At 43.7% G+C, this 9,580-nt stretch overlaps 1 long non-coding RNA gene across 1 annotated transcript in view; it reads left to right on the top strand.

The window, feature by feature from the left end:
- LOC109384699 (uncharacterized) overlaps positions 1-9,580 on the top strand; it is a 23,213-nt gene that overhangs the window by 3,430 nt on the left and 10,203 nt on the right. The window contains exons 2-3 of the long non-coding RNA XR_002124472.1: positions 2,008-2,198; positions 2,325-2,383. This is a non-coding gene — a long non-coding RNA (uncharacterized LOC109384699). The remainder of the gene's footprint in view (positions 1-2,007; positions 2,199-2,324; positions 2,384-9,580) is intronic.

The following is a 9,580-nucleotide window of genomic DNA, read 5'->3' as shown; positions in this document are numbered from 1 at the left end:
GTCGCCGGCGACTCAAGGCAACCCAGCTTCAGGTTGAGCTGTTGTTCAGCATCTTAGCTGTGGAGGGCAGTGTCACTGGCCCTCATCTGTGGGATCCGAACCGGGGCCCTCTGGCGTCCCAAGCCAGTTCTTAACCATCGCGCCACTCGGCCGGCCCCAGTTCCCCAATTTTAAAAAAATCTTTAAAAAAAAAAAGACATGACTCCAGTAATTTTTATATTTTTCCCATGCCAGAACCTTTTGAAATGCACACCTGGCCCCAAAACGGTCATTGAAATGCATCCTAGGAAATAGAAGCTTAACCTGAACAATTCAAGTAAATGATGTCTTGACTCCTTCTCTTCTTATGAAAGCTGTAACATCAGAGAAGTTTCATGCCTTTGTTTTCTGTCAGTAAAATTGTGAATCTTAAAGTACTTAGAAATACTAATTTGACTGAGGTACTTAACTTTTGAAGACAGACTCTCTAATGTATTTCTAAACCTAGGGGTAGAAAAATAAGAGTTTTATTCAAATATTTGCTTATTTCCAAAACCAGTGAGGCACAGGAGTTAAGTCTCACTACAGTGACCCATGGGAGACCTAAGGGTCCATTTCTGTTTGCTATCTTTTTGTGTGCCTTAGGTTTGGCAAAAACTCCTTGTTCCGTATTTACCCAACTCTAGCATGTAGTTAGGGTTTGATACTCACTTCTTACTTGAGAAAATAAACTAAGAAAATAGTATCTTATAAAAGTTGAGATATTTCATAAACACTTGTTTAATAAATGTTGCCAGAGCATCTATTCTAAAGGAAATACAGTTTTTAATCCTAAATGAAATACAGAACATTTTAACTATTGTCTGACATTATTTGATTGTGACTGTATTAGTTTCCTATTGGTGCTGTAACAAAAGATCAATAATTTAGTGGCTTAAAATAACACAGGATTATTATCTTTCAGTCTCACTGGGCTCAAGTCAAGGTATCAGTAGGGCTGCCTTTCCTCTGGAGGCTCTAGGAGAAAATCTATTTTTTTATCTTTTCCATCTTCTGAAAGTTGCTTGCATCCCCTGGCTCATATCCCCCTTCCATCTTCAAAGTCAACAATGGTTGATCCAATCTTTCTCACATCCAATCACTGACACTGACTGTCCTGTTTCCTTCTTTCACTTATGAGTACCCTCGTGATTACACTGGGGGCACCCAGGTAATCCAGGGTCATCTCCCATCTCAAGAACCCTCGTAAATCTACAAAGTTCCTTTTGCCATGCAAAGTAATATGTGCACAGGTCCCGGGAAGTAGGATATGGGCATTTTAGTGGTGGGAAGGCAGGACTCTGCCTACCATAATTTTATTGAAGCATAACAATTTTGCATGCTCTTTGTTAAATATTTTCATCCATTTTACAAGTCAGAAATTAATTACTGAGGAAGTTTTAAAGATTGGCCAAAGTTATGCTAGAGGACCCTCTACCAGTTGATTGCTTACTCATGACTCATCCAATTTCTTGAGGAAAGAGTAATGTTGTTTGGATCTGAGACATAGAGATGACTACATACGTTTGTCGCCTTCACTTTGCCAGTTCTCCATTTTATTTAATTCTGTAGAAACTTGGCATATTGCTCTTGGAAACTAGTCCCTCCTAAAATACTGTCAATTTGGATTAGATGAGAAAGATTATGAGATGGTTGCTCGAAATAGTGTGGCTTGACTGAAGATGTATTACAACATCATCAGCAAATAATAAATAAAAGGAGATTTTTATAAAAATCTTTTATAAGAAGCATTTGTGTTGGGGTTTTGTTTAAAACAAGATTTACCCCTCCAGCATTGCTCTCACTGGTGAGTCTCTTCATTTTGGTCACCATTACAGTGTGTTTCTATCTATTTGCAACACTATACCAGCTGATGGGATGCAGCCAGCAGCTGCCCCTGTGTGTTAGAAATGTCCCGTAGCTTAGCATGAAGAATCAGGACTTAATTCATTTACCCTGGCTCCTCCATGCCTTTCTCTGCCAACACAGCTGCAGCACAGCTCCTCCATCTAGAAGCCTGGCAGCCGTCCCAGCTGGGTGCTACCTGCCAACACTTTTCTGAAGACCAGCCAGAGTGGGGAGAGAACAGGAGGGCAGGAGGCTGAGGAGGAAGGGAAGAGGAGATGCAAATTTAATTGCATTGGCCTTCAGCCCCGCCTTAGACCTCCATGCTGTCAGAGGTGATGACATTCTTGTATTTAGCAACCTTCACTGATCTTGCTTGTAAAAGTCCTATTTAGATGTGGGCACGCTTTCTTGAGGTTTGAGTGTTGGGAATTACTCTCATCTTCCCCTTTATTTTGCAGTTATGGAGAACTAGGAACACCCCACTGGCTGGAATGGTGGCCTCCCATGCAGAAGAGTGGTGAGTTGTTGTTCTTATGTCTCTTTACTAATATGCTAATCATTCAATTATGTACTTTTTTCTCATTTCCATAATGCGCTGTAACAGTACTGTCCAACTTTTCCAGGATGAGAACCTCTTGTTAATGTCAAATTTTACAGCCTTCCCACATGATAGTTGTTGCACTTTTTGTGTTAGTTGATTTTTAAAATATGTGATCAAAAGCATCTGAATTCTGTAAGCTTTTGGATAAACTTACATGTTATTAAGCACAACAGTGTCTAATAACATTGAAAACCAGTGAAGACAGAGACTGCTGGAGTATCTGGTGGAAAGTCTGTGTTCTTTCATGTTAATAGAATGATTAAGACAGTGTTTGTTGTGACTATGGATTCATGGGCCTCTTTTCAATACCATGACACCCTCGAGAGGGGCGGCTCACAGGAGGGCGCACCACTGGAGGGGAACAGGGACCAAACTTGCCCAGTTTTGTGTGTGCGGGGGAGGGGGGGCTGGGAGCAGCTCTGTCAGCTCTCAACAAGAATGGATATGCCCCAAGGGAAAGATCCCTGTTCAGAGCAGGCCCACCCACAGGAAACCACATTGTTGAGATCCCTGCTTTCAAGGTTCAGAATCCTTCAAAACAAAGCTACCCTGCAGGCCAGGACTTCAGTGACTCCCTTTTGGTTTATATTACAAACCTTACAAGGAAAAGTGACCCCACAGCAGCTGGGGCTAAGAGAGGAAACCATCCAAGTTGACCAGAAGACATAGCCAGGACGGCCAGCTCTAGTTTACAAAAAGGACCTCCCCAGGGGAGAGTGATTTCAAATTCCATTATCCTGCAAATAAGTTGGGGACCAAAGAAGAAGAGTATGAGAACTTGTTAGAAATCAGAGTGATAAAGTATTTGGAAACCAGTAGGGCATGGGGGTGCATTCCAGTGTATCAGAATGGACAACAAGCCAGAGCTCTTAAGAAGGTCCTGAAGCACACCCCTAAGGAACAGGCATTAACCTTTGGGTGCTGGATCAAGGGAAGGCAAGGGGTTCTAAGGTGGCTGGGTAGTCTTGTAGGGACAAAGGCAGAAGCAACTTAGCAACTGGTAAGAAAGCATTTCAATATTTAACAACTGCAAACGCTATACCCCTGCGTATGGGCTGCTGATGTCTGTCATCAAGAATTCTAAAGTGATCTCTTATAAAGAGTTGTGGCGCCATGGGAGAAACTATTGACAGAATCCCATTCCTTCATTTTTCTCGGACTGTGGCTATAGTAAATTCAAACCTACATTCTCTTTTCCTGAGACAATGAGACTTGTAGATAAAAGCATGTTTTCCTGAGGTGAAAAGGGAAATTATTCTGTGTTGAGTGTCTGCTATGTTCCAGCCTCTGGGCTCCAAGTTTTACATCCCTGGTTTCACATCCTCTCACAACCAGGGAGTATTTATTATTCCCATCCTACAGGTGAGGAGCCCAGGCACCCAAGGTCACACTTCTAGTGAAGGGTGGATCCAACTTCCACCCACACCTACCTGACGCTGATCTGCTGCCTTTTCTTCCCACCACATCACACAGTGTTTAAGATTTTCTTGTAAACCAGGTAGGCTTTAGGGCTGTACATTTTATCAAACAGCTCTACTGTGTTCTTTTTAACTCCCCAAATCAACTCTTCTTATATAACAATGCTCATTTTATTTTTATTTACTAACTCAACAGTAATTCATTAATCAACCTAATCACACTGAAGTTACTTTTTTTTTTTTCTAAAGATTTTGTTGGGGAATTGGGGGAGGGGAACAGCCTTGGGGAATCGGGGAAGGGGAACAGACAAGTTGCTGTCGTTTTGTTCTTCAGTCTAGTTGTGGAGGACATTGCTTCACTGGCCCATGTTGGTATTATGATCATTGCGCTCTTGCTGGGTGAAGCAGTCGCTCACCAGCCATTGGACGGCCACTCACGGCAGCTCATGGCAGCTCATGACGGCTACCAGCCACTCACGGTAGCCCACAGCAGCCCACTGCAGCCCACGCCATCGCCTGCGACTCATGGCAGCCCAGCTCCAGATCAAGCTGTTGTTCACCATCTTAGCTGTATAGGGCGCAGTGTCACTGGCCCTCATGTGGGATCCGAACTGGGGCCCTGCTGCTCAGAGCTGGAGTCCCAAGCCAACTCTTAACCAATGAGCCACACGGTCGGCCCTTGAAGTTACTATTTTTAATGGAGCAATGAATGAAACCACATTTACTTTTTGGAAATATGTGCTTACTATATATAATAAAGCCTTTTTACTTTAACTGTTTTACTTAAGGTTCCTTATTATCAATAGGAAAGCATAGTTCAGTTAAGCGAGTTCTTAACCATCGCGCCACTCGGCCGGCCCAGCATAGTTCAGTTAAAAACACATGTATATGACACACTCATAGACATTCCCCGAAAGTTAAGAACTGCGGTAATTCTGAAAGATTTTCTTGGGTTTTCCTCTAAGTATTTTCCATGGAAATCAATTTCATGGACTTGTTAATGTGAGCAGGAACCTCACAATAGAGATCACATCCTTTCATGAAACCTTTTCAACCCCCATTAGTCCTCAGCGTTTTTATCTTCTACTGTTTGTTGATAATGTACTGTTCTAAATAGCCATCAAATATAAATCAGTAATGATAAAATTAATTGGGAACAGGCATTTATCTAACATCTGATACACACCAGATTGCTAAATGGTGGGGTAATGAGTAAAGCCTCTCGAGTGGGGACTGAGGGTTTGTGGAGCAAAGTGTCTTTGTTTCTGACTCCAGCCCGCTGCTCCTTCCCAGCCTCATGTGATGTGTCCGAATATTACCCTTCATAGTGAAAAGGCAAAAAGCCAGCATCTCTTTTCTGGGGCTGTATGGGAACCATACGAACGAAAGTGAGCTTTGTGAGGATTCAATGCACTCGACATGCAAAAAGACACAAGTTGTAATGTTTCTATTCTATTGGGTCCAATCAAGGAGCAGAATGGCCTATTGCTAACATTTTAGGATTTGACTCAATAGCCAATGGATTCTAGTTCTTTTACCATGGGCAAAGATTTAAAATCTTGTAGGCCCTGGATGGGAATTATCTTATCTGGACTTATTATGAACATATAACTCTTCAGTTCCCCCTCAAATTCATCAAGCATACTGAGTTTCAAAAGATATCCCTACTTCCCGCCTCAATGCCTTATTTTCTTAATATAATTTTATTTTTTAAATGTATTATACAATATTTAAGACACTCAAAAACAGATGAGGAAAAATACAAGCGATACCTATGTATTTACCTCAAAGTCAGCTCAAGAAATAAAACATTGGGAACACAGTTAAATCCACTGTATGCGTCATGCCTAAAAGGTTATTTCCTAAGAGATTGGAGACTAGATGTTTGGCTCTGCCCATCTTTGCAAGGTCCTAAATATGGCCCTGACTTCTCCGGCCTGGAGTCGGGCTTAACTCCATTATGACCATATTTGGGAATTGGGCCTTTATGTAGGAGTCTGGCCTGGACCTTGGCTATGACTTTTGAGCACTTTTCCTCTGGCCTTGGTGTCTGGCCTTGTTGAAGTGCACATAACCGCCTCTTCCAGAGTGTTCAGTGAGAGGGCCCAAAGCCCTTGACCACAGTTTTACATTATAGGCAATCAGGGAGGCCAAGGGGAGGTGGCTAAGCTCTCTGAACTTCAGATGGACTTGACTCATTGAGGAGGAAGGGGTGCCACTCCTGAAGCCTCAGCCCTACAGTGACAACTTGGTGCTGTAGGATGGCTCTGGCTTGGGCTAGTGCTGAGGCTGAGGACAAGTCCAACTGTCCCTGCACTTGGCCTCTTCTGAGCAAAGCTTCTCTTTCAGCCATGGGACTATGCTGGCTGGAGAGCTATGGACCAGTGCCTTCCAGACCCTCATCGGAGTTCTTGCTCCATGGGCCATTTTTGGTGAAGAGAGAACTCAGAATATTAACTGTCTTTTATATTATTCTGTATACATTGGTCTTAGGTAAAAATAATAACAGTAATGCTTTTAAAAGTAAGGAAAATAAATGAAAGAAACTCAAGGAGTCCTTTGCCCTGTTGCTGCTATATATTGCAGCCAAATAAACACATCCCCCCACACTTCTTTATGTTGCAGACCAGTTTTTTTCCTTACACAGGAATCTTATTAAAACAATAAATCAATGTTAACCTGGGTTTTAAATTAGCCCAATATGTTTGGAGAATTTGCTGGTTTAATTTTCCTATTTTTCATTTTCAGTTAACTAATTTAGTTTTCCCAGCTGGGACACCACAACCTTAACATATGAATTTATCTTGAAACCAGGAAGCCCTGACTTACATTGCTGCCAAAACAAAGAAGGAAAACCCAACCTTCTGTCCTGTAATGAGGCAGCAGGGAAGCACAGGTCCAGGAGCCTTAGGCACCTTGCAAAGTGCCTAAGCCTGCGCTCTGGGGAGCAGCTCCCACTGCCTGCACGTCCTCCTGAATACTCTGTTCTGTACTTTCTCCACATCTCCTTTGACTGAAAGTCCCTAGCACATCTCTGTTATGGACTGAATGTGTGTGTGCTCTCCTAACTCCCCTCCCCCCCCACCCCACACACATTTATAGGTTGAAGTCCTAACCCCATTGTGACCATATTTGGAAATAGGGGCCTTTATAAGTAATTCGGGTTAAATGAGATCATAAGGGCTCTGAGCCAATAGGATTGGTATCCTTATAAGAGACATAATCAGAGAGCTCTCTCTCTATACACACACACACACACACACACACACACACACACACACACAACACACACGAAGGGAACACATGAGCAGACAGTGAGATGGCGGCCACCTACAAGCCAAGAAAAGAGGCCTCAGAATAAAACCTACTTTGTCAGTACCTTGATTTTGGACTTCCCAGCCCCCAGAACTATGAGAAAATAAATTTCTGTTGTCTAAGCCATCTAGTCTATGTTATTTTATTATGACAGCCCAGACTAAGACAATCTCCTGGCAATGTTTTCCCAGAAACACTGTGACAATTGCTGGTGCTCCTCACCCCCACCTCCCACCCCAGGAGTGCTTGGTGTTCCAGCAATATCTCAGCTGGCACCTCTAAGGGGCCCATACAACCACAGCTTGGGTAGGTTGCGAAAGAGCCCCAAACCCCGGAGTAGGATTGGGGACAATTCCAAGGAATTGGTATTCCAGCCGCCAACCACTAGAGGGGTGTGTGAGTGTGTGTGTCTGTTGGAGGGTTGACTTTTGCAATGGCCCAGTACTAGAAGTGTCCCCAACCCCATGGCTGCATTGGACTTGTTCTTCACCCTAAAGCATGCAACTGGGGTTGAGAGTGTGGGCCTCAGGAAAATGCCGGCTCAGTGAGTGCTGCACTAGGAAGCGGTTCTGTGTAGTGGAAAGAGCATTGGCCTTGGAGTCAGACAAAGCTGGGTTCAAATTCCAGCTTTGTAGTGCATTAATTAAAATAGTATAAGCAAGGGCTTCATTAACTCATGTGGCTGAAAACTTCAGGGAGCTGTTTTGCTTTCATGCACAGCAACATCCAGGCACTCAAAAGATGTCGCTGGACATCTGTGCTGTCCCTTTCTGCTCTGATTATTTCTCTGTGGGCCTCACTCTTGCTTCCTCAGCAGCTCTAGGATCAAGTGACCCGTAGCATGAAGGATGGGTGGAGAAAGGAACGCAAGTCTCTTTGCCAAGGGGCAAAACAGAAATTCCGAGGAGGTTGCTGATTGGCTAGTTCTGAGTCACATGCATGCCTGGGTGAACCGATAGATGGGGTGGTCCCATTTGAACCTGGAAAGATGGTGCTGTTACTTGAAAAAGAGGAAGGAATACTAAATGTGCTCCAAGCATAGCTCAAGGCACAGAATGGAAGTATAATAACTGTTACCTCCCTCTCTTCCTCCTTTTCTGGCCCTGGCCCTCTCCTGGAGGCCTGGGGAAGTTCAAAAGGGTTTGGTTGGTATTGAAGATGTCATGTTGTTTCAGGACAGTACGAAAACTTCCAAACCCACTCTGTGGGGCTCCTATGCCAGGGGTTCATTCTATTTGGGAACAGTGGCCTCAGGGGCACAGTGGAGCTCTGAGAATTCCATGGATGGGTTCAGCCCTGGACATCCCGGTGAGCTGGTGGAAACTTCCAAAGGACAAGTGATGTCTACAGTTCCCTGAACAGGAGGGCTCAGTGCAGCCAGCTTTCCTGTTATTCTCTGGAATTCAGAACCACGCTTCTCACTCTAACATTACTCTTCTGAATAAATGAGACCCTGTCCAAGATACATATTCCCTCTCGGACCTGTGGGGTTTCTCACCCAAACAACCGCTTACCAGTTTAATTGAACTGTGAATTCTAAGGAATCATAATGTAAATTTACCTCTGAAAATGCCTAAAAGAGCCTGCTTTTAACACACTGGAATCATGTGCCTGCCCAGCTGGCAACAGGGTTAAAACCGCCAAATTTGTCCTCCTCACTGCCACCTGCTCTCCCTGTGTAACCACCCTCACAACACTTGATTCCTTTATCCATAGTTTAAAAGAGTATGTGTCCCTATACCCTTAGCTGTGTCTAGGCTTCTGGTGGGCCAGATTGGAGCACGTTACCATCTGCCCAGCTCACTCCCGCCCACTGTAAGGCAGTCTGGCATCTCAGCGGTCCACTCTCACCCTGGCACTATACAGAGGGTGCCAAAAAAAGTATTAAAATTGTAATGCTCAATATATACCGATAACAAAAGCTGAATACTAGTCATGTATATACATTTTTTTTGGCACCCCTGGTATTTTTAAAGGTCACCCACAGATTCTGAGGAAATCCAAAAGAGACTAAATGAAGAAATATCACTTAATGGATTTCTTCTCAGTCCTGTTACCTAGTTTCCTTGGATCCACCTTGATTTATTCTGAGACTTTGGCACAGGATCTTGTTTTCATGGCTACTGTAAAGGATATCAAGATAACCTCTCCTTGGGACCTCTCCAGAGTCTCAACATATCTTCTCCACTTTGGTATAAAGCTGGAGGTAAATGAGATAAAGTATATTAAAATGTTATTGGGCGGGCCGATATTGGCACGTTGGTTAAGAGCTGGCTTGGGATGCCAGAGGGCCCCAGTTCAGATCCCACATATGAGGGCCAGTGACACTGCCCTCCACAGTTAAGATGAAGAACAAAATGACAGCAACTTGTCTGTTCCC

Source organism: Hipposideros armiger, unplaced genomic scaffold (genome assembly GCF_001890085.2).
Source record: "Hipposideros armiger isolate ML-2016 unplaced genomic scaffold, ASM189008v1 scaffold_5, whole genome shotgun sequence".
Classification (NCBI taxonomy): Eukaryota; Metazoa; Chordata; class Mammalia; order Chiroptera; family Hipposideridae; genus Hipposideros; species Hipposideros armiger.
The sequence above is the reverse complement of the archived record's forward strand: the minus strand, read 5'-3'. Positions and strand labels throughout refer to the sequence as shown.